The 25,894-nt window shown below is 40.2% G+C and overlaps 1 protein-coding gene across 1 annotated transcript in view; it reads right to left on the bottom strand.

The window, feature by feature from the left end:
• Nucleotides 1-25,894, bottom strand: part of cacng7a (calcium channel, voltage-dependent, gamma subunit 7a) — a 71,358-nt gene that overhangs the window by 42,398 nt on the left and 3,066 nt on the right. The window lies entirely within an intron of this gene.

The raw sequence follows: 25,894 nt of genomic DNA, 5'->3' as shown, positions 1-25,894 counted from the left end.
TGGCACAGACTGCACGCTGAAGACGAGAGTACATTTATAAATGTGTTGGATTTAAAAGAATAAACATAAGGAGCGGATAAAAGAAGTGGATGGAATAAAAAAAAAACAAAAAAAACAAGCCGAGATGTGAGAGAGAAGAGGTGAGGAGAGGACAAAGATTGATTTAATTTATTGATTTTTAAACCTTAAAATATGCATAAGCAGATCAGAAAGGAATGGAAAAGATGAGTGAGGAGCCTCTGATTTAAATCTTTCTTGACTTTCACTGACTCCAGCTGTTAAATATGTATGTAGCATTGGACAGCAGTTGAGATGAAACGAGAGGAGAGGAGAGGAGAGGAGAGGAGAGGAGAGGAGATCCACTGAGAGAAGAAGAGGAGAACAACCTTGGATGAACTGAGCCATTTTCATGCTGAAAATATCAAAGCATTAAACAGCTTCCCATAACATTTCTGAGGTTTCGAGGTGTTTTTCTTCACGTATTAAGGGACTATGATTAAAAGCGTTTGCAAAAAGCATGAGGTGCCGGTAAAATGAAAGAAATGAGAGACAGAGAGCAGATTCTAATCACACAAAAAGTGGGACTGAAAAGACACAAGGTAGAGAAGGAAGCTATGATAAACATGATGTTCTGAATCTAAGAAATGTTGGGAATTCAACAAAAGGTTTTCAGATGAAAAACAAACCACGAGGAAGCTCAAGTGCACACTTCAACAGGAGGTTTAGGACTGTATAGAGTGGTGCAGTAATAAGTCCCAAAACCTGCAATTTAGTTAGCATTTTAGCACTCCCAATCTCCACGTCTCAAAGTCAATAATTCTTTTTTTATTGATTTTTGGTTAGGTGCCTGAAATAAGGTCTGTTGTTAACACAAGCCTAAAAGATTTTTACATACTTCTGTGACATAAAACATACATCAATAAATACTCAACTCATGAATTTTAGAGCTTTTGGGTGTCTTTAAAAAGGCTGTTGCTAACATGTGGCTAAATTAGACATCTTGCTGGACCACGACAAGCAGGGCTTTACAGCCTTGTTGTGGTGACGATGTTGAAGTAATGCAATCATGGTGTAGTTTGTTTAGAGCCTAACGTTAGTTTTTTACTTCTTGCAATTGCATTTGTGCTTCAACGATTATAAAAGTGATGATTATCTTGCTGAGCAACACGTGAGTATCATAAATCTGTGTTTGCCACAGAGCTTATTTTCTGCAATAAACCAAAATCCATTGTAAAAAAAACCCATTGGCTTTTTGTTGATTTGTATTCAAGGCATTGTTTATTTTCATGTTGGCCTACAAATAAACGTTATCCCTACCGCACTCTATAAAATATTGGACGCAGCCACCGTGACATCACCCATTGATTTGTGGAGTCTCATTCTGAAGCATAAATTTTGCCATTTTGGCCGTCACAGTCTTAAACATTTGGAGCCAGAAGTGACCGAATACAGACAATAGGGTGAAACTACCCCTAATGCTAGCTGCTAGCTTGATTAGCATAGTGCATATACAACTGTGGTTAACTGGGATAGTTTTCTCAAGTGTAAAACATACTTCCACCATCCGACTCCTTAAAGGGTCTTTTAGTACAACCCAATGCTTAAAATGAACTTCTAAGAACTGAAAGCACACTGGCATGGTGATAGCTATGGCTACCCCTATACTCTGTGAATCTGGGGTTACACCATCTTTACGTTATGTGACCAACATTGTCAGTGTGGTAGCGTCTTGTTAACACATGGCATCCAATATCACTCAAAGCAACCACGTCTTAAATTTGTGTAATTTTAAGCCTAATAAAATGTAAACAGGTGAGTTATACAATAATTCGCCCCTTGTACAGTTTTCACGAAGAAGGAAATGAGCTATAGAAACCAAAACATTTTTCGTGCCAGGCTGTAAATATGTTTATTTCTGCTGTAAAGTTGTGCATGTCAACATGGGGGTCTATGGGGATTAACTGGCTTCTGGAGCCAGCCTCAAGTGGCAACTAGAGGAACTGCATTTTTTTTTGTAGGCCTACTACTGTGTTGGCTTAATTTGTTAGCCCCTCACTTTACCAGATGGGAGGTACAGAAGTAAAAAAAAAAAAAAAAAAAAAAAAAAAAACAGCCATAATGTAACTACAAGTCACTCAGAAAGCACAGACCTCAGCTAAGGCCAAATGCCCCACCTCATAATGCTAACAAAAGTGAAAAATAATTCATGTATCTGCCTCATGATTGGGATTGGCTCCAAAATGATATGGATTCTTTTTTGGCCCATGTTACGACCTTCCACTAAGTCAAATGAAATGCCACTAGCTTTTCCATAATCCTGCTGACAAACAACCAAACTGAAAACATATTCTCCCTAGCTGAGCTAATGAAGGCAGAGAAAGTAAAGGAGGAAGACCAAACATGATCAAATGTATCATTATCAGTGAGCAGGGTGAATCTGGAGAAAAACACAGATAAATTTTCAAACCCACTTCAGAATGGACAAACAATATTTAGTTTCTATAATGGAGGAAGAAGGCGGAGGAGGAGGGGGAGGATTTGAAAAGCAGGAGGTAAATCTTCCAAGAATAAAATAAGACATATTGGAAAACAGTAAGCTGGACCCCGACACCAAATGACATTCTACAGAGGGCAAAGAATAATAAGTATTTACTTTAAACATACAGCTAACTGAATGGGAACCCTGTTGGCTCAAGACTGACAGAATATGACTCAGGTGCTTTTCTTTTGGGGCAGGGGCATCATAATGGGGGTTAAAGTGGGACTGCAGAGCCCCAGTGGGAGGGGGGGTTGCTAAAAAAGCCTGAGTGAAAGGTTTGGTGTTTGTCTTTTTAAATCTGAAATACTTGGTGAAATGATTTAATTCAAATTGGCTGAAGTAATCAGTTGACAGACTAAACTTTGTACTAAAAAGAAGTGGAAGATCTCTGTGGACCCTCTCACCGCTTCACTGCAAAGTAGTTAAGTCCGCCCCGCACTATGATTAGCAAACGCGACAAGAACTGAGTGAGTTACTGCCTATACAGCTGGAGCATCAACTGAAATTGGGGTTCCAAAAAATACAAGAGGAAGAAATGAAAGGGAAAGAGAGCAAGCTGACTTTGAAAAAAAAAGTTTTAAAAGGTGCGTGACAGAGACACAGATCAGGAGATGAAGGGCAGGGGGGTGCACAAAGAACTCCTTTGCATAGGGCCCAGAATTTGGTGCTACGTCCCTGCTTTTAGGAGTCATAGTTAGAGTTATTTCAAACCTGCATGCAAAGCAGAGTAAGCTCTGGGTGCAGGTATTAATCAATAATCAATCCTCTTTTGACAAAAACAGCATTTTTGTTTATAGTTAAATCAGAGAATAATCCAGAAACAAGAAATATGTTAATAAATAGCTATTCATATAGCATATTAATACACTATGTATATAAAACAGTGCTAACATGCTTTGAAATATGTCCAGCAGTGATGTCAGGCATACAGCATTTCTTTGAAAAGGGAATATGAATGGAGTCTGGTGTGGTCAGAAAATGTTTTAAATCTTCAGGAGAGTTTTAGGTTTTGCGCATTTGAAACTACAAATATGATGCCTTTGGCCATGATTCCAGTCCCGGTGGGTGTCCCTAGTGATCATCTAATGAGCCCCTGCTGGTCTCCAGCAGGCCGACAAGTCTGTCAGGCTTCCAGGTAACATGCAGTGCAGTTTGACACTCACTAGGTGGCAGAAACACTGCCTCTGCCATGCATCATTTCAGCTGTTGACACACTGAGAAACATCCCCAATCTCTCTCTCTCTCTCTCTCTCTCTCTCTCACACACACACACACACACACACACACACACACACACACAACCTCGCTCACACAGCGCCTCATCCATCCAGTCAAAATGGAGGTCACTTTCACCATGCTGTGGTGTCTGTAAGTGAAGCAGGCGTGAAATATCATGGACTGCTAACAAAAACACAGACCCAAAATGCTGCTATGCTGTGGTCAGACACAGGGTGGACTGATTATTATCTGTCACGTCCAACTATTTTCATTTCAACACAAAATATTTTACGGTCAAATAACCTGCCTGTCTCTGCTATGAGCCTGTATACAGTTTACTCAAAGCCAGACGACATGCAGCTGAAATCACCTGCAGCCACAGTGCAAACTATTAATTAAAGCTGAAGTTGAACCGTGTTAATAAAGTTCAGTAAAACATGCCGTGGGCAAATACTGACACGTGTACATTTTGAGCTTTTAATGTACAAGCTGTACTTCTGGCAACACATGAGCCAAAAAACTGGGGTGTCAAAATATGTCACTATGTTATTAACACCATTTTCAATGCCTAAACTGAACTGTGATTCCATAGTCTTTGCTTGCCTCATGCAGTGTTTCATGTTATTATTGAAGACGCCAACCAACACATGCCTAATAATGTACTGTGTAAAGGAGTTAAGGCAGGCGCCAGTGCACGCTGTTAGTAATCATCAAGTCTCCTGTAGTGGAATTAACATCATATCACGCATGCATACTCTTATAATGATGGCACATTTGCAGATGGAGACATGACACAGATTGCTTATCAATGTATGTAATATTCATTCATTGTGCAAAATAAGAAAAAGCATGTCGGCCGATTCTAATAGTTCATTTCAAACCTGATATCTGCCGATAGCGAAGACGTGCCGATATTACTGTGCATTCCTACTTCTCTGTTTAAAAATGCATCACAGCTTACTGGACTTGCAGATGTGCTCAGCTTGTCAGTCTCGACAGATTTTTCTGCCTAAACTAGCTGCCAGATCATAGCACGTCGAAAAATGATAGATCAAATAGAGACTTGACAATAGGCACCATCAACATACATGTTACCCAACAGTCATCATTGCATACCTGTATACTGCAAAGATCATGACAGACTTGGGTTTGCATTTGGCATCATTTTTTTTAATGAACGTTTTTTGTTTTTTTTAATAAACATAGGTGTAGTTCAGCGGTGGCCATCTAAATCATTCACAAGGGCCCCCACCCCAAGGGCCCGGGTGCAACTGAACTGCCTGCACTGTCTATATCTATGCCCCTTGAATGTACTAAAGAAGCTGAACATTTCTAATTAAATTTATAGCTGATTGTTTTGATGATGAGATTGAAGTGATGAAGTGTTGTCTTTTGGGTTTTTATTTAGGGGATGTTTTATGTGATTTTCTGTCTCTAAATCTGTAGATGCTTCTAAATGAAATCTTAAGATACCCTAACTCTTGAGTTCAGTCCCCAGAAAAAAATGTTATATGTTTCTGCAAACAACAAATATGTTGCATTGTTTCAAAAAGTGTAAGTTGACTTTCATTGGGAGGTGGAGGGGATGGTAGATGTCATGACACCTAATTGAGATGCGTGCCAAGCTGCAGACCACTGTTTGAGAGCAACAAACAGCCAAACCTGGTGTGTTTTAGTGAGTCATTGCTGTTTCCAGCAGCTTTTTGGCCACCAAACATGATTGTTTTGTTGCAACCCTTTGCTGTTTTTCCACAAGGGGATAGTGCTACAGAAATCAACTGGTTTTCTACTGAGACATCAGTGTGTTTCCAGCATGGACTGTGCCACCAAGAGCAAGTAATTCAAGCCAAAACATGATCTGTCCTAACTTGGTTTTTGTACTTCAATCTAACCAAATGCTAATCACAGTGTTGTTGAAACAAAGAAATAAAAAGTTCAGCATATCCATTATAAAATATCTGCACAAGTACCCGTAGTTTGCAGAAACCCCTCTCGAACATTGCTTTCTTTCAAAATGTTTTATCTTCTAATTTCTGGGCAGCAAATATTTTTTATTGTCTATCATCATCTAACTTTAGTTGCAAATTAAGTCAATCGTATTCTATAGAGAATATGACGACCCCTGACTAAGTAATATATTTTATAGATATTTGAGATTATATTCAGCATTTAACAGTACAGTACAGAACTAATGATAAACTGTACAATTAACCCAAATAGTGGATACAACAACTGCAGGAAGTTTGTGTGAAATGAGCTCCGGATGGATTTTGAGCACATTATTCATTTTAAATATTACATCAGAGATCAGTTTTCCTGATATTTTTTTTTAACTTCTTTTATTCAGTTTTTTTTTTTTTAACAAACATTCTAAATATGAATCTTCTTCTTTTTTTCTTCACAAATTCAGTGTTAAGAGTCTGAATATAGATGGTGTTCAGGTGTTCATCATGCCTTTATCCTGTGAGATTTCATGAGAAGCTCATATCTTGAATGATAATCTAAACTAAGATTAACAATTGCATTTAGTTTACTTCACAGACATGATAAAAATGCTGAGATATAGGCCTACTCACAACCAGGTGTCAAGAGAAGCCAACACATTCTCACTCGGACCTCGTCACAGATCGACCTTTGGTCATGGACTTTCCACATCGAGATATGACGTGCAAGGTACCCTGGGGGTGTTGGTTGTTGATGTTTTGGGAAACTGTGTTAATTTCTGCCTGTTACATGCATTGTGTGTTTTCTAAATACACTTCTGTTTTCACAGGAAAAGTACAGTTTGCATACAGTCTCTTTTACAATAGATGCACTTCGTTGGTACAACACTGCAAATTGACGATTTTTCCTTCAACACAAACACACATGGTCACGTTCAGCCAACAAATGCATGTGGTACGGTTTTATGTTTTGCAAAGTTTGGCTTTGCAATCACTTGGGCACGAACACCGGCTTCCCGGGTGAAAGTCGGTGGTTGTTGGACCCATCCACCACCCCTTTCACCTGCCCTACTTGGACTTCCGCCACCTTTACCTGCTGTCCCCCTGCATTCCCTCCTGACGCCACCGGGCGGTGGAAAAGAATAACAGCAACCGGTCGTGTATCATAAAGACGTGAAAGGATGGCTATTTTCATCAGAATCTAAAAATCTAATCACTGACCAACTGCCAGTTTTCGACAACTTCTAAGTGAGACAATTTATTTTTAGTGGCCACTTGTGGTATTGCACCAAATCTCCTGCGGCCCAAAAAACATTTTCCCCAGGCCACCATTGTAAAAGACATGTACTGCTGACAGGACACCTAAAACTGCAAACAAGTCAGTTATAATTCTTTTTATACTGAATGTTTGATCCAGGGAGGTTTTGTATTTGTAAAACTTTCCTCAGGCCAAAAAAAGCAATTTAAAAATTTGTGATGTCATCACGATGTAAAGTCTGTAAGCGAGCAGGAACTCAGGGGCGGGATCAGCAGAAGAAACACTACTGCGCATATTCAGCGGGCGGCAGCCTGCAGAAGTAAATCTGAAAGCTAAAAACTTTTTTTGATGTGTGCGCCTCGTGAGCAAATCCATTAGAATGAACAGGCACCATATTGGCATCCAGTATCTAGTTATTATTATAAATCTTTGCTCACGACCACCCTGTGAGGCTTTGGTGACCCAAAGGTTGGGAACCAGTATTTAAAACAGTTTTAAAAAGATAAACAGCATTTTAAAGACTGTCCTAAAACTTATTATTTGTATTCATTCTAAAATGTAAAAACCTCCAAAGAGAGCACACAGGTTAATTTGTTGGCTTGAAATAAAGAGAAGTGTGAGAAGAGTCAGAGAGGCTCCAGCAGCTCGAGGGCTACAGGTCGTTTTAGGGCACATTAAGACCAACTCACTTTTTTGCACAGAAACGTACATTTCTATGTATTAATTAACCCTAGTAAAGCAGAGATATACAACATGCATACAGGAGGATGGTTGCCTGTATAAAAAAGATATTCACTGAAAGCAATTCTTTATGCTCACTACGAATAACTGACATTTGAAACACAATGTTGAAGGAGGTTCAGTGACTTTTAAAATGTTGTTTATATGGCTGAGAAAGAGCGTAGCCGAGACGATAAGAGAACAGCCGAGAACAAAATGAACTCAGCAGACAAGATCAGAAGTGAACAGATAAGAAGCAAAAAGAAAGTCGCTGTCAGGCAGGAAGAGGGTGAGGAGTGACCTCATCACTCAAGCGAGACGCTGCAGAGCAGATTCAGCGGTGTCAGAGAGCATTCGCTCACTCACACGTGAGTCACGCGTTACAAATATTTGATATGGTAAAACACCCCTTGCCTCAGGTGAACCCTGCTGATCAAAACCCCTGGCAGGGATAATGGAGGACACATCAGGTATGTGGTGGTGTGCATGTGAATACCCACGTGTTCACATGTGACAATACAGGCAAAGAAATCACATTTAGAAAGTAGTGGAAATCTCATCTTTGACTTTAAGATCTAAATAATAGTTGAGGTATGGTATGACCTTGACCAAAGACCATGTAAGAGTCTCAATACTTGCTTGCAGATGAGTAATAAATATTTAAAAGTCATAAGAAGGGTATGTGTGTGTGTGTGTGTGTGTGTGTGTGTGTGTGTGGGAGCTGGACCGTGCAACTTTTTCAGGTAACATGAATTTTAAAGCGGGGCCTACAACTCAAGACGGTCCTCAAAATATATCAAAACTGCAGCAGGGCATGGAAAAGTTTCAGGAGTTGGCGTGCTGTAAAAGTGCAGAAAGAGGGAAGAGCATGCCGTGACTTGTATCCTGTCCGCAGAGTCAAACATAGAGACGTCACCGAAAGACGTCCGACACTTTGCGAGACGTCAGCACCTTGGAAAGTCACATCCTCTGAATAAGACAAAGGTGATTTGTGCTTGGCTCGTGTAAATAAGCATCAGTCTTAGTGCTGGAAATGTCAGGCTCAACATGAGAGGCAGTCAGACGCTCAGAGCTGCTGAGTCAAAACACACAAATCCATCCTCCACTTAGAACGGAGGAGACACAGCTGAATACCTGCAGGACTCAGAAAACGGTCTCACCCTGTGGGCTCTAAGATTGCTTAATTCACGCTGTTTCACATTCTCTTCACTAAAACATACACAGTGTAGACTTATGGCAGGGCACTACAGATAAGAGTGGTTGTTTTGGTTGAATTGTTACATTTCTGCTTCTCTGAAATGAAACTGTGCTATCTTACAAAAGGCAAACAGCAGTAATTACAGACAAACTTTGGACCACAAACTGGTTGTAATGTCTTCATTTTATGCCTTTTAATGCTGCTTTCTTCTAAAGAAATCAATCCCAATATAACCTACGTACTGTAATACCTACAGATACCACAAACTTTCTATGAATATTATCCATACTCCAACAAGACTGTAAAGTACACAACAAATACATTCTAAGAGAATGTAAGGAGAAAATGCACCAACAAACAACTAGTTGAACTGGAGCCCACCCCCCATCCTTACATGGTTAACACTGTTAGCTCTGTTAGTACCATTGCCAGAGTAAGCACTGTTATCTGCTAGCTGCCACTTAAGCCCCCGCCTTGTTGAGAACTGTGTGCAGACAAGTCATAGATCTGAATTTCACATGGAGCCCCTTTAAGAAAGCTGCTATGATAGACATTAATCTCTCTCTCTCTCTCTCTCACAATATATATTGTATATATACATCTATCTATCTATATATATTAGGGCTGGGACTTTAAGGCGTTAATTTCGATTAATTAATTACAGAAAAAATAATACGCATTAAAAATAATAACGCATTTTATCGCAGCTTTCTCAGTTCCCTAATTTCTGGCACACCAGTAACACTGATGCACACACTCCAGCCCAGTAGGTGGCGGTAATGCACCTAAGGATGCACAGGATGCACTGAGTGACATCAGCGCACAAGAAAGTTTGGTGAACAGTGATGGAAGACGAGACCACACTGCTTGGCTTGATGGCAGCTTGGATAAGAGCACGGCTGTGTGCAAACTGTGCAACAAAGACTTTTCTTATCACCGCAGCACTTGAAGCCTACAGTATCACCTCAATGCAAAACATGTTGCTGCGAGCGCAGACACCAGAGCTAACGTTAGCTACAGCAGTCCTGGTGCAGGCCCACAATAGACCAGATGAGGGGGTTTAGAGCCAAAATAAGTAAGTCTACGTCTGACAAATTGACAAACTCTCTGGTGAAATGGATTGCAGGGGACTGTAGACCACTTTCGGTGGTACAGGATAAGGGGCTACAAATAGTGTTGTCTGAAAAAAAAGCGATTAATTCATTACAAAGCCTTTAACTGATTAGATTAATCGTGTCCCACCACTGATATATATATATATATATATATATATATATATTTGTGTGAGCTGGCTCATGCTTAATCACTGTACGGGACTTATCCATAACGGTGAGGTGAACTACTTAGCCAACACTTATGTACTATTGAGATATGCTGGCCAGTAATCTGTAGTTTTATATCAAGTGCGTTCTTGTGAGCCACAACAGGTCATTTTATATCTATTCGAGCCAAGGACTCTGACACACCTCGCTAACTATCGCTCAAAGTGCAGAGGGTGAGGCTATCTCACCTAACCATGCTGCAACTGCTGCTGACTTAGCAGCTACAGGCAAGTGTAAATGAGACTGGGGGTCCCAGCTCCGTCTTTCTTTCAGTTAAGGGGTCCTTCAACCAAAAAACGTTAGAGATCCCTGATGATTAAAGGAGCAGTACTGCACTACAATAAAAAAATCACTACTATTCTAGTGTCACAAGCTGAAATGGCAGTTACTGCTACTCTGCTAAGCTAAGAAAATGTAACAGGAGCTCACAAAGATTCAAAGATCATGCTACTGTGGTGTAGTTTGTCTACAGTTAGCTTTTTTGCTTCTGGCAATTGCATTCAGGCTTCAAAAATCATACAAGTGGTCGTCATTTGTGAAGATTATCTTGATAAACAAAATTTGTAAATATATTAAATGTTTGTTTTCTGCAGAGCTTTTTTTCTGCAATAATCGAAAATTCAGTGGAAAAATCCGATTGGCTTTTTGACATGGGAACCTAGGCGATGCTAACTTCCATGTTGGCCAATAGAAAAACGTCATACCTGGAGTACTCTTTTGTGTAAGCTTTCTAGTTGGCTGTCTCTCAGTTTATGTTACAATTTTATTTGGCCTCAAACCTTTGTACATAATGGCAAACCATGTTAACTGTTAACACATGTTGATCAATATGGTACAATGTTACAATATAATCATGTTAAATGTTTTCTTGTACTGTGGCAGTAAAATTACAGAAATACAGAGGCCTGAAGAAAATGTGAGTTTGGAGGACAAGAACTGTTGTGATGGGTCAGCGCACCAAGTATTTTAGAGAGCTACACACACACACACACACACACACACACACACTAAACTAGGCCTGTGTTTGCTGAGATAGCTGACAACAAATGGGCTGGGATGAGGTTCTCTTTGTAGTTTAAGCCTTGAGAATATAACCACAATTCCCAGGTCGCACCAGCCGCTAACTAACTCAGTGTGTGCGCTGGGAGAATCCAGGAGCAGAGGCGATGTAATGAATTACAGATGAATGGAGCAGCGGTGCTTAGGAACAAACACTCACAGGTAATGATGTGGGGAAGAAGGAGTGAGGGAAGGTGGAGGAAGAAAGTGGAGGATGAGGAGAGCAGGTGTATGCTTGCGAGGAAGGATTCAGGAGAAGAGAGGAGGAGAGAAATGAGAGAGTGGAAAAGGATGAAAAGAGGTGAGAGGAGAGAAGATGATGGATGGAGGAAAAGAGGAGTTGGAAAAGTAAGAGGAGGAGCAATGAGTTGAGGATTGAAAGGAAGGAGGGAGAGAGGGTTGACAGGAGTAGGGGGGAAGGAAGGAGGGAGGACATGAACGTATTAGGAGGGAAAGTCAGAAAATTGGAGGAGAGCTCTGAAGGAAGGTAAGGGGGTGTAAGGAGGAAGAAATTAGGAAGGAGTATGGATAGGAAGCAGGTAGAAAAGGAAGGAAGTAAGGTATGAAGAAAGGTTAAATAAACTGAAAACGCAAGGCTAAATCTGCCAGATGTTTTGAATCTGTCGTCTTCTCTGTAGAAACCATAGACTGAAACACAAATGGAGAAACATTCGGAGGAGAGTTCAGCAGTGATCGGCAGGCTGGGGAGCTGTTCACCACCGTGGTGCTGAAATCCTCGCTACTGCTGTTAAAATACACTCTCTCTGTCAGTCATTTCATTTTTCTCTCTCTTTCTCTCTACCACCGTCAGACATGTGCTCCCCTTCGGCTTTTTATTGCGCTTCGCCCATTAGTTTGTTTGTGTTCAAAACTGGAAAGGCAAAATGGTGATCACTGTTTTAGATTTTGAAGAAGGAATGCATTGGCGGTTAAAATGTCTCCTGTTGATGTTTCCTTGACCCATTTTCTTTGAGACAGTCCTTGTTTGTTCAAAGAGTTAAAAGACCTGTTTACCTTCACCTGAGAAGGAGCTCTTGTAGCTGTGTGAATACTGACTGTTGACTTTGTAAAGAAACGGAGGGAGCAGCATGATGTTGTCATGGCACCACAAAACCTCTCAGGAAGGACACTGGGAAGGAGAGATCGGTCAACAAAGCTGCCGACTTTAATACGGGAGACTGCTGTTAGCATCCTGTCTTCTGACAACTGTCAATGTTGTTTTTCCAAATTTTAAAAAACGTCACACTTTTCAATGCACACCTTACATTTACAATCACATTTACACATGACATTTTCCTGTCATGATGGAATTGGAGGTCAGAGGTCAGGGTCAGCTGCGATGCAATGTCTTGGAGAGGAAAAACACGGGATTTGACCAGGGCGGTTGTGGTTTTACAAGACATAGCAGTGCATGCCTTGGCGAGCTCAGTGACCACCTCAGCCTCAGTGCATGTTCCTACTTTATTTGATAACCTGCGTGAATGAATGCAGGACAAAAATCCTGAATGATTTCAGTTTGATGAAAGTAAAGAGTTAAACAGAGTGGCAAGGCTCTGACTAAGTTTATTTGTAAAGCTTGAAAAATTTGAAAAAATATTGACATACTAAGGCACGCTACAAGAATGAGGGCATAGAGAATATACCACTTATGTTGTCCTATAATTTGTATATTTTGTATTAAGTACTATTTGGACGGGAGTCATTTTTCACTAGGGATATGGACAAATGTCAGTAACTCGGTTTGCGCCCTGGCGTCACCTCCCTGTCGGCATGTGCGTGCTACGTTGCTTCCTGTAAGCATCAGCTGAAGGATAATTATAATTAATGATTATCCCAATATGAAATATTGTCCATGATCAGGATTGTGTGTACACAATGATTAGCAATATGGATTTATATTAGGCCTACCATAAGTCTCGTGGCTCTGAAAAGTGCTTTCTTCTCGACCTTTATGATTGGTCTCCCACGTAGGGCTATGCGATCATTAGAAGAATGTCCACTATCACGACTGCCGACAACACCGAATGCTTCTTCAAGCACCTCCATCATTGAAATCATACGTAAAACTAACTAACTAGGTTAATCAACAACTCTTTAGGTTGCGGTTTTGCTACTTTATCCAAGAAGCGATGAGACGATCCAGTGTGAGCCAACAAGAACGTGCACAAGGCTCACGACACTTTGTGTGATGCAGGGCGTACGCCACCATCCCCCAGCTCAACTTTGTGTTTTTAGGGAGTCCCCTTGGAGAAGACAGTGCCTATTTTCAGCAGCACAAACACTCACTGCTGCTAATTTCATTAAATCTGTCTCTCTTCCTGCTGGTGCCTGTCATCTTCTTATGTATCAAAATCTGAACATTAGTTTTCTCTGTTAACCAACTATACAACAGCACGCTGAGCGACTTTACATAATCACGCACCTGAAGCATTGTTAGCCAGTCAGCTGCACCCCTTCAGCACAGTTTCTAAAAGTAAAAAAGAACATCGCCGAGGGTTAAATTTAATCCACTGTCTTGCTTCTTCATTACAAAGCAACAGGCCCGACATAATAGTCCTCGGCACAATTTAAATTTTTATTTGGATTCATTATTAATTCTGTTTAATTTTATGGGAGGCTTAGAAGCACCCTCGATGAAGTCCAACTTAATGAATGAGTGTGCGTTGCTAATTAAGGCATTAAAGCGGGGTTGTCAGTGTAGGAGTGCTAATAAGTTCCCTTAATCAGGAGCTTTGTACATATGAATTAATTTCCGGAAATAGGCCATTTACCTAAGAAAGAGCCCATTGTGTGGTACAGTGTGAGAGATGGTTTTATCTATTATCAACAAGCCCCTTTATTAGTGATTATTGTGTTAGTAACTGTGAGTCTCACTTAATGAATAAAGGCACAGGTTTAGCCCTGTCGGAGGGTAAAAATGGAGCAATAATAAAGGATTAATATGGGATACAAACAATTGTGACACATTAAAAAAAGTGGGAGTTATTATAACAAAACAAGACCACAGAATAAACTTTACCTCTCCAAAACTTATTTTGAGTGACATAATCCTACTTGAACAAGCTTTTCCCTACAAAATGAAATCAGTTCTGTGTTCCTTTTTTTTTCTTGTTGTTCTTTCGTGTTTTTTCTCACTAGTTTTAAGTTGGTAAAGCTCTGCTGGAAAAAGTTGATGCCACATATTCATGTGCAACAACCTGGATTGAGACATATTTTAATCAGATCATATTCTTTGTCTTTAGGTAATGTTTGACCACATTTAACTGACACTGACCAAACATCCCAACTTTCATTAGATACAGAGTTTTTGAGCTCTTCATCAGTCAGTAAATAAATATATAAAATTAATTACCAAAGGCAATTATTTTTTTTAAGTCTTTCACAAAAACTTTTTTTTTGTGATCTGTTTTCCTACAACAAAAACTCTGACACCAATATCAATCACTATTTAAGCAGTCTTCTGACTTCTAGGAAACTTGCTATAACAGGCACCCTCAGAGAATTAAAACCTTGGCTCCCAAATGAAGGAGTGGCGAAGAAATAAAGAAAAAAGGGAAATCAGATGAAACAGAGATGAAAGACTCTGCACCAAACGGCGGGTCAATATGAAGCAGGGCAAAGCAACTGCTGAGCACCATGAAACTACACGTCCCATGGTGCCGGGCGTGGCTCCACAGATGGCGTTCCCAGGTTAGCTTGCTAGCAATTGAGGAAGGGGGGGTAGTTTTTTTCTGTTGAGAAGGCAATATGTCCCTCTGTCAGCAGTGAGAGGCTCGTGCCAACTGGCAGGAAAATAGATGGATATTTAAAGATGGGAAGAATGGGAGACAAGATGAAGAGACGAGGGGAGTCATGCAGGAGGGGATGATTAAAGGAAGGACAGAGAGAGTAAATAAAGAATGAAGGAGAGATACAACAGCAGAAGGAGTGGGGAGGACAAGGAGGTCACATACATCTACGGGATGAAAGAACTCCTGATTGATTGTAAAAGGGCAGCCCAACTGCCAGAATTAGATTTTGGTATTGTACGTTTCTGCAAAGCACCGATATGTAACATTTGCACATTTAATATGTATCAAATCAACATTTCAAAAGTGGAGTAGTTCAGATTATGAGTATCAGTATATGAGCTGGGTTTCTGATGAGGAGAAGGAGGGGACTGTGGTTGGTATGAGAACAAGGCAAGAAGGCTGCCAAGCAGGCGGCCAGGGAGGAGACCAGTGCTCAAGACCAGTGACAAACTCCAGCTGTGTCTCAATGAGACAACAGGATATTTCCAGTCATATTTGTGCAACCAAACCATATTTAGACGTGACTTTTTTAGCTGTGTTTGTGGCTACCAATAGCACTGGGAAATTTCCAGCCATGTTTCTGACAACAAATCCCGGTATTTTGAAATGAATCACTGGGACATTTCCAGACATATTTGTTGTGAACAAACTGGGTATCTTACTATATGATGACGAAAACTCTGTCTGTCTGTGGATGTGTCTGTTCCACGTTTTTCTACTCACTGACGTGGTCAATCCATGTGAAATTTGGCACAAATTGGCCAAAGGGGGGCGCTATAGCAACCGATTGAAATTGCAAACTGTGAATGGGCATATCTCATGCCACGTATGTCGTAGAGACATGAAACTTTGCACAGAGATGCCTCTCCTCATGAGGAACAAATTTGCCTCAAGAACCCATAACTTCCGGTTTGATAGATTTTCCGCCATTTTGAATTTTTTTGAAAAACACTTCAAATCGATCTCTTCCTAGGAAGTTTGACCGATCTGCATGAAACTCGGTGAACATAATCTAGGGACCAATATCTAAAGTTCCCTCTTGGCAAAAGTTGGAAAACTTACTAAAACTGAGCTTCTATAAGGCAATGACTTTAACTATCTGCCTTTCAATGTGCTACCTCAACTGCTAATGCACAGTTTTAGCCCACTAACTATCCCACTATTGGTAATGGTACTACCGTGCCTTTAATGAAGCAATCGTACTATCAAATTCACAAAAACTCTGTCTGAATACATTGCTCTTCTTAATGGGTTCAGTTGACTATTTAATCTGCAATTTCCTATGACCTGTATCCCAAACACACACCATGTGAAACTGTACGTGGGCAACTGTGCACTCAATGGGTATGGGCTCGTTTTTTAATGAGATTTTGGGACATTTCCAGTGGTGTTGTGATGACCAAACCCTTTATTTTTTTATGTCTTTTCCAGATGTATCTGTGGCTACCAGAATGGATATTTTTTAATGAGATGTTGGGAAATTTCCAGCTCTGAGTGTGACAACAAAATCAGGTAATTTAACAGTGACACAGAGACATTTTCCAGCCTTGTCTGCAGCAACTAAATTGTGTATTTTAAAAAGAAGTTGGGACATTTCTTGCTGTTTTTGTGGTGACCAAATCAGATATCTTTTAATGAGACAGCAGGACATTTCCAGCTGTGTTTGTGGCCAAAAAGAAAGGGTATTTTCTTATTTAAGACATCAGGACATTTCATGTTGTGATTTTGGCAACCAAACCAGGTATTTTCTAACAAGACATCAGGACATTTCCAATGTCAATGCTTGTAGCAACAACAAAAAAAAAAACAACTGGGTACTGGGTAATGAGATGTAGCAATGGCCAAATGAAGCCTCATGAAGCATTTTCTTGATTTTATGAGCCCACTAGATGGCGCTTTTTCTTCAACAAAAAGTTGAAAGCACACTGAATTGCCATTCTTTGAGTCTCTCTCTTTAAACCAAGAGCGCCATCTAGTGGGCTCATAAAATAAAGAAAATGCTTCATGAGGCTTCATTTGGCCATCACTAATGAGATGTTGGAAAATTTTGGACTGTGTTTGTGATGGCCAGACTGTTTTGTTTAACCCTAACTAATTGTCTAAACCTAATCACACATTAACCACAGCATTGTCACAACATAAAATTGAAAATTGAAACATAAAGACATGATAGGTTTCCGTACATATGAAATGTATATATTTAACATATTCGTAGTTTGCTTTAAAATACAATGCTGGCACTTATTCTGGCAAATGGGAAGAAAATGGAATAAAGACTGATTGAAGGGTAGGATGCTTTGAGACATAATAACTGCTCAAAGGGATTATGGGAAGTAAGAATAGGGTAAAGTTAGTAATAAATAAGGAAATAAAGAGGCAGAGGACAAAAAGGACAAACAGAGAAAGAAGAGTGATGGAGGAGGTTAAGTGCCGTTCAAGGAAAAAACATTTGCCTCGAAAATGCCAAAAACAAATTATGTTTTAAAATAGCATCAAAATTCTCAAGACGAGCCATTCCTAGTAACGATGCAGAACCACGTTCACTTCTCTGGGAGCAGCAAGAAGACTCTCATTTCTCAAAGCGGTACTTAAGACGATGAAAGCTTTGGGAAACAAACCCTCGTCCTGTAGTCTGTAGAACGACTGCTGGGCTGATAAAGATAATTAGCTTATGCAGTGGGTAAGAAAACACACACACACCCATACACACACACACACACACACACACACACGGTGGAGCAAACAAGGGTAGGCCTGCAAGAGTCTGTTAATGTGCTGAGGAGAGGTTAAAGGGAGAGATAAGCAGAGATACATTGGGGGAATAACAGAGGAAGGGAGAAGAAAAGGAAAGGGAGCTTACAGGGAAAGACCTTGGCCCGAAAATGGAGGAAAGTCCTTGTGCCACACACACACATACTGTACGTCACACAGAGACACACATATGCACAAGGCTGGCAGGCAGGCAGTGTAAAGTGTGACACATCCTACATGCCTGTGAACATGCAGAGCAGTATTCACAAAAGCCTTAAAATAAAAACTCTTCACCACCCAGTCACACACATTCATTCACCTTCATTCTGTTTGAATGTTGTATAATTTGAGGTCACATTTGGCTTTGGCCAGAGGGGGAATCGACCTAAACTGTGCATGATACAAACACTGAAAATGTATCACTGCTTGGGTGGAAAGCTAGCTTCCCCAAAATGTCTGCTTGTTAGAAAAAAAACTGCTTTGTTTCCTGGTCGACTGCACTGGTTTATTTTTAGTTTAGGTTTTGATATTCAGTTTGAACCTGGAAGGACTCGATCCAATGGGTGAATCCAGGACAGGTTGCATAAAGGCAGATTTGACTATTGCTCACGTCTAACACATGGTACTGGAAGCATTGGAAACCTCCTCCCCTTGCACTTTTACAACAATCAGAATTCTGGGTCTATGCCTGACAATTGCTGTAAAACTAACAATTTCTTTTGATTGTCTCGGTCTGTGGAGGAGAGGAAAATATGCAGGAGTATATCTTTTCTCTCTAACTCTCTTTCATCATTCCTCACACGACTACTGTACTTCTGTAACTTTTTGCGTGTAAAACCGAGTACAAAATTATGAATGGCTTTGAGGAGAGACTATGAAAGTGTGCTCCCTTATCCCCATTGGTAGGATTAATTGTGTTGAGACATCAAAAATGCCAAACAGGCAGCTCTTGGAAGGAGATCGGAAAGGCAGTGTGATGCAGCCAAAAGAATTCTGTGCTCTGCATTCAAGTGTGGCCATTCAGACCATAAAACACTTTTATCTTTAAATGTACATGGTATTAATTTGATTCAAGCACACTGAGCCCTTATCTAGAAAGTCTTTCAAATCAAGTAATCTCTTGTCGGTTTTTCTTTACTGACTGAATAAAATAAAAAATGTAGCCACCATGATGTCACCCATTGGTTTGTGGACTCATGTTTTGAAGCCTCAGGTTTCGCTGTCTTGTTTTTTTGTTTTTTTGGAGCCAGAAGTGGCCGTATTAGACAAAAGGTGGTGATGGGGAGGAGCTAGGACAGTACTGTGGCAGTGACTTGTCGATCACTAGGTAGCTACGCCTTAAAGCATATCCTGCTCTCCTGCTCTATTGTCTATTTTACTCTAAATGCGACCATAATGGACAAAGTGAACATCATGTTGTATTGAAGAAAAGTTGAAGAAGTGATTAAGACCTTAAACTCATGAGAAAATGTTTACTGAGGTAATAAATCAAGTGAGAAGTAGGGCCATTTTCTTGTAGATTTCTATAAAATTGGATTTCCTTTAGCAGCCAGTGGAGCTGCCTCCTGCTGACTGAGAGAAAGAATGAAGGTTTAAGGCATTTTCAAATTTGAAACGAAGTCCTTTATACAGTCAATAGTTCCTTTTAAAATTGTTTTTAAAAAATCACACACTACCACCTTATACACAGAGATCGCCAATAGGGTCGCGAGGTGGAGTGACCGCAGAACATTCCTGCCTTGGACAGTGTAAAAGGGGCTCCTGACTAAACTTATCTGTCCACCCCACCTCATGCTTAGAGAGGCAACAGATAGGATTCGGGTTTTTTTAGCTTGGCGCCACCTAGCATCAGTGATGTTGCTCGCACTGTCGCAACAACCAAATTGACTGTGGGGATCAGAGATAATCAATAAAATGTAGGCTGTAAAGCCACCGGTATACCTCTGTGTATATGTAGAATGAGAAGGTGTGTGGACACTCTACTAAATAAATGAGTAAAGAGACCGAGCAACAATTATCAGATTAATCTGAAGAAAAAACAAATAGTAATGCAAATAATTATACCAGAATGCACAGTACCAGTACAAACAACTCACAGTAAATTATACCAATATGTACAGTACCAGTACAAACAACTCACAGTAAATTATACCAATATACACAGTACCAGTACAAACAACTCACAGTAAATTATACCAATATGCACAGTACCAGTACAAACAACTCACAGTAAATTATACCAATATACACAGTACCAGTACAAACAACTCACAGTAAATTATACCAATATGCACAGTACCAGTACAAACAACTCACAGTAAATTATACCAATATGCACAGTACCAGTACAAACAACTCACAGTAAATTATACCAATATACACAGTATCAGTACAAACAACTCACAGTAAATTATACCAATATGTACAGTACCAGTACAAACAGCTCACAGTAAATTATACCAATATGCACAGTACCAGTACAAACAACTCACAGTAAATTATACCAATATGTACAGTATCAGTACAAACAACTCACAGTAAATTATACCAATATGTACAGTACCAGTACAAACAACTCACAGTAAATTATACCAATATGTACAGTACCAGTACAAACAACTCACAGTAAATTATACCAATATGCACAGTACCAGTACAAACAACTCACAGTAAATTATACCAATATGCACAGTACCAGTACAAACAGCTCACAGTAAATTATACCAATATGCACAGTACCAGTACAAACAACTCACAGTAAATTATACCAATATGTACAGTATCAGTACAAACAACTCACAGTAAATTATACCAATATGTACAGTACCAGTACAAACAACTCACAGTAAATTATACCAATATGTACAGTACCAGTACAAACAACTCACAGTAAATTATACCAATATGTACAGTACCAGTACAAACAACTCACAGTAAATTATACCAATATGCACAGTATCAGTACAAACAACTCACAGTAAATTATACCAATATGTACAGTATCAGTACAAACAGCTCACAGTAAATTATACCAATATGCACAGTATCAGTACAAACAGCTCACAGTAAATTATACCAATATGCACAGTACCAGTACAAACAACTCACAGTAAATTATATCAATATGTACAGTACCAGTACAAACAACTCACAGTAAATTATACCAATATGCACAGTATCAGTACAAACAACTCACAGTAAATTATACCAATATGTACAGTATCAGTACAAACAGCTCACAGTAAATTATACCAATATGCACAGTACCAGTACAAACAGCTCACAGTAAATTATACCAATATGCACAGTATCAGTACAAACAACAGTAGAAACAATGGAATTATACCAATATGCACATGTAAACAGTCCTGATTCTAGAATAAACGGTACCGTGTGGAAACGATGCGGCTGGTTGGAGCTCAAATTGAATGGGAAACAAAGTCCAGTGTTCACTTAGCTGGCTGTAACCTAGCTGGGCGATATCTGTCGATAGCTGCCTCTGTGAGAAGAGAACAGAAGGAAGAGAGGGGGCATCACTGTCCAAGGGCTGCCATAGAATGGCAACAAGGATGTCAGCCGACCAACACTCGCTACCCGTTCCCTGGTTGTGGCAATTTGCGATGCTGGCCAGATAGGAATGAACTAGCAGCCAGTACAGTACAGTCCTCTCTCGTCTAGCTAACATTTAGCCGTGTTACTTACTGATCCATTAGAAAGAAAGCTAGCTGGACATCGGTTTTGAAGCCTCTTTGGTCACGGAGCTCCCTCCATCTCTTGAACGCCTGACTGAGGTTCACTCTTTTCCTCTTCTTTTATCACTCTCCTTTTTGCTCTTCTTTCCCTCCTCTGACAGAGGAGCTCGTTTTCTTGTGCTAGGCTGTTTTTCACTTGTCTCCAAACTTTGTCCGTCTGCCATTGTGCTCGTGACTCAACTATCTCATGCCCAAATCCTCATAAGGACTTGCTCCAGTCCCTGATTGGCTGACCGACCAATTTCGCAATACACAACGCGTTTCCTGCCGTAAAGCAGATTTTTTCTGTGAAATTTCGGCACCGGTGGCAGAAGCTTATTGCAAAGATTGCAAAGCCACCAAGTAACCTTTGTAAATGCTGATGGTCTGATTTTACTGCGGCCACTACCCCGTGCAACCCACATTATTTTCATAATGATATATTTAGTAAAAGATGCTATCTGTTGCCTCTTTAAGGGGCTAAGACAGGTTTATAATTGCCATAGTGTCCCTTGTGTGAGGAAAATGACATAATCACCCCTTTCATATTGTGCATGAAAGCTCTGAAAGTTGTTGTGGTCCTTGATCATTCATCACTGAATGTTTGTTAATGTATACCATGTATGCATGCTGAGCTTTTCAGTTCAACAGGGAAAACTGGCTAAGCAGATTCACCTGGACAGACATCTCTACGAGCCTGTGACCACAGGGACAGTCAGAGGTCTTATATTTTAGAAAAGAAGTACCCTAAGACATGAGGGAAAGGAGAGGCCTTTTGCAGCAGGGTGTGGAAGAACATGCTGTACAAGCTGAAAAACACGGCCACATGGAGAAAGAAACGTGGTATAAAATAATTTCAATTCGCAGGTAATCAACAGCAATAATTTCAGTGCACATATGAGAGGCTGTGGTTTTCCACTAATTGGAGGATCGGAAGAACTGAGTAGCAGGTAGCACCTTGTATAGTAGCCAGTAGTGCATGAATGTTTGTATGACTGGGTGAATGTCACATGTAGTGTCAGCACTTTGAGTAGTCGGAATACAGGAAAGCTGCGACACAAATGCAAGTCCATTGAAGGGACCAAATGCAATGTTGGTGGCACAGTACGTCTGTGTTTACACCTGGCATCCCAATTTTCCAGTTTAAAGTTTTCCTAGTATAACTTGCTGACTTCTTGCTTATCCACAGAATATCTTCTTTGTACATCACCTGGTGTTTTGGAGCGTACTGCAACGAACAATGCATTGAGCATCATACTCATCTAGAGAGGCTTGTGCCATGGTATGTAGCATTAAGACTTTGTCAAGCTACTTCATTATTAACACAACCACATGAGGTTGCTTTTCAGAATAAATTCAAAATACCATATGGCTGTGTTAAAACAGGGTTCCCTGCACATCACCCAGCAGCATGCAGCCAAGTCAGAGCCTCTCAGCTCAAGGACAGAGATCTTCCAAATGGGAAGAAAATTCTGGAACACTTTGATCAATTTACAGCCTTCGATAGAGCAAAAAGACCATATGGCTAATTTAAGTGTTTGAAGAAACACCAATGCTGTTGATTTTCTAATTTAGTAATTTAAGACTCTTGGAACTAAAAGACATAGCAGACAGAGCAAAAGCTTCCAGCATCATCTCCTTGGACAAACCCAATCAATCGATCATTTCTGCATTGCTGTATGGCTCCAAGTCTCCTCTCGTTGGCTTCTCCTTAATACAATTATCCAATCATACATTATGAGCCATGTTTTTCCTCTTTAGATCCATTTGTCATTGCTTTAATAGAATCACAGCTCTCCATTCTGAGACATAACGTGAAAAAGTGACTGTCACCATATATTCTCATATGATCTATTAGGTACCTTTGCAGCATATTATTTGGTGCTTCCTCTTAATATTTATTTGTTTTGAAAATAGCGTTTAACAATGGTAAAATTTAAATTTAAGGGCATTCTTCACCTAATAATCTCATTATTATCAGTGAAGCTTAAAACCTGATACCTGACTGCAATGCACAGAAACAAAGAATCTACAATTAACTGTTTTTTCAGTAGAAAGTCAGGGTTATAGTGAAAGTTTGTATATTAATAATCATCAGGTTTATTTGGGTCAGACTCAAACACATCACAGCCAGACTACTTTTTGATTGATTTTGTTCTTGACATGCTTGACGAGATCCAGATTAAAAACAGAACCAGTACTGCTTAAAATGTGGTTATAGGACACATTTAAATTCTTTGTTTCATCAGAGTTAGAGTTGATAATTCCTCTCAACCATATCACCCTGTTGCTGACCTTGCTGTAATCTGGAGTCATAAGATATTAACATGACGGCAGAGATGTGTTGTTATCTCTCCGATGGACAAATGTATCTCAAGGACTTTACAGTACCTTGAGTAACCCCGGTGGGAACTGAAGCACTGATCCTGCCATCGCTGGTGACTCACATCATCAATCAGCCGTTTAAACAACTGAAGTTAGCGTGTGATTCATTTCTCCTCACCTCAGAGAGCTGCAATCCAACTGATAATAATGACACTTCACTTCTTATACAACCTGAGCACAGATCTATGAACATCTCTGCAGTGAATTAAATGGTTGAATATTATACATGACCTTCAAGCTTGCAATGCCATTACCCCACTCTTATTTCCAAAAGGAACTGCTACATAGTGAGCATGACTCTTAATGGGTAAACCCACTTTCTCGAAACCTACCTTGTCTACAATTCTGCTGAGGGCTGTACCCAGCTCAGAATTATGTAAGTTGAATAAAATTTGGCTGTTCAATCCAAATATTTGTATTTGTATCTTTTTTTTTCATACCCTAACGGGGTTTAGCATGACGTTCAGTGGGACAGTGATGTTCACATAATATAGTAATCAAGCACACTACTCTTAGTCTGGAAATCCAGACTCAAATCTAGTCTGGCCCTCACCGATACACCCTTCCTACCCAAGGGGCAGCACTAACTGAGGCATATTAAATGCCACTGCACACAAATTGGATAGCACGATAGCCAATCAGAGCAAAAAACAAGGTGACGTGTTCATTGCACTAAGCCCCATTGGTTTGCCGAAAAGTGGGGCTAACTGATATATTATTTGCCATATCCCAACGGCAAAATGGCAAGAATGTCCTTCCTGGAAACGAAGGCTTCTAGGGCAGTTTTCTGTTCCTCTCTCTCAAAAAAAAAAGACACGTGTAGTTGGCTTAGCGTTTCTCCCAAAGCTAAATTGAGTGGACGCGGTCCTTCGGCAGCTGCCATCTTGGCTGTTTACTTTTCGACTCTTAGGGCACAGCACTGTCGTCATCATGTTACGCCCACCCAGAGCACGCCTCTGTCATATACACTGATCTGATTGGTCCGATGGTGATTCAACAGGCTCTGCTCGTTGGGGCCAGATCCCCCTGCAGAGCAAATTCAAATTTGTTAGGGGCGGGGCATCTGGATTTCCAGGTTACACTACGCTAACAACGAGTTGTAAATGTTCAACATTCTTTGCTGACACTAGATATAAAAAAACTAGAGATTGTATTATATTAAGTTGCTGTGAGATGTAAATTCACCATCTCGCAGAAGATAAGTGCCTTATGATGCAAAGCCTCTCCTCCACCAGGCATCTGCACTGTGTCTGCAGCTGCCTGTATCAAAGAGCAATGTCAAAGTGAAGAGCACTCACTCTGCAGCAAAATAATAAAAGTTGCCTAGTCCGCTTATTATAATCATCTCTGGGCTTGTTTTCCTGTAAAGTTGCATAAAAATATTGGTAGTTGCAGGTTGCAAGGGGTCTTTGGGCTTATTTCTATGTTTCCTGTCTTCCCTCACCATACATCTCTAGTTTGTCTTGTTGCCGGATCCAGTCCAGTTGCCAGAAGAAAATGCTGGCATTGTAAATTTCTGCAAACCAGGAATACATTACATTGGTACATTTCATATGGGTCATATTAACATTTTTAAAGAGATGTATTAAATGAGCTGACTTTGTCACTGGGAGGTTGAGGGGATGGTGAATGGCGTGACACATAGATGGCACGCCTGCCAAGCTGCAGACCACTGCACACCAACAAACAACAGCGAGTCATTGCAGCATTTTCAGTGGCTTTTTAGCCTCAAACATGGGTGTTTTTTAGTAAGCCATTGTTGTGTTTCTAAGTGGGACAGTGCCACCTTTTACTAACCATAACCAAGTGGTTTTTGTGCCTAAATCTAGCCACATGTTCACCAAAACGTTGTTGAAATGTTAAGTTTTAACGTATCTGCAACCAGCCTGTACTCATTCCCAACCCGTCAAATACCACTGCTCTGTCAATGATCTTGGTGTGACATACCAAAGCATTAAAACACCTTTCGCAGTGGAATG

This window comes from Epinephelus lanceolatus, chromosome 16 (genome assembly GCF_041903045.1).
Source record: "Epinephelus lanceolatus isolate andai-2023 chromosome 16, ASM4190304v1, whole genome shotgun sequence".
NCBI classification, from domain to species: Eukaryota; Metazoa; Chordata; class Actinopteri; order Perciformes; family Serranidae; genus Epinephelus; species Epinephelus lanceolatus.
This window is presented reverse-complemented; position numbering and strand designations above follow the sequence as displayed.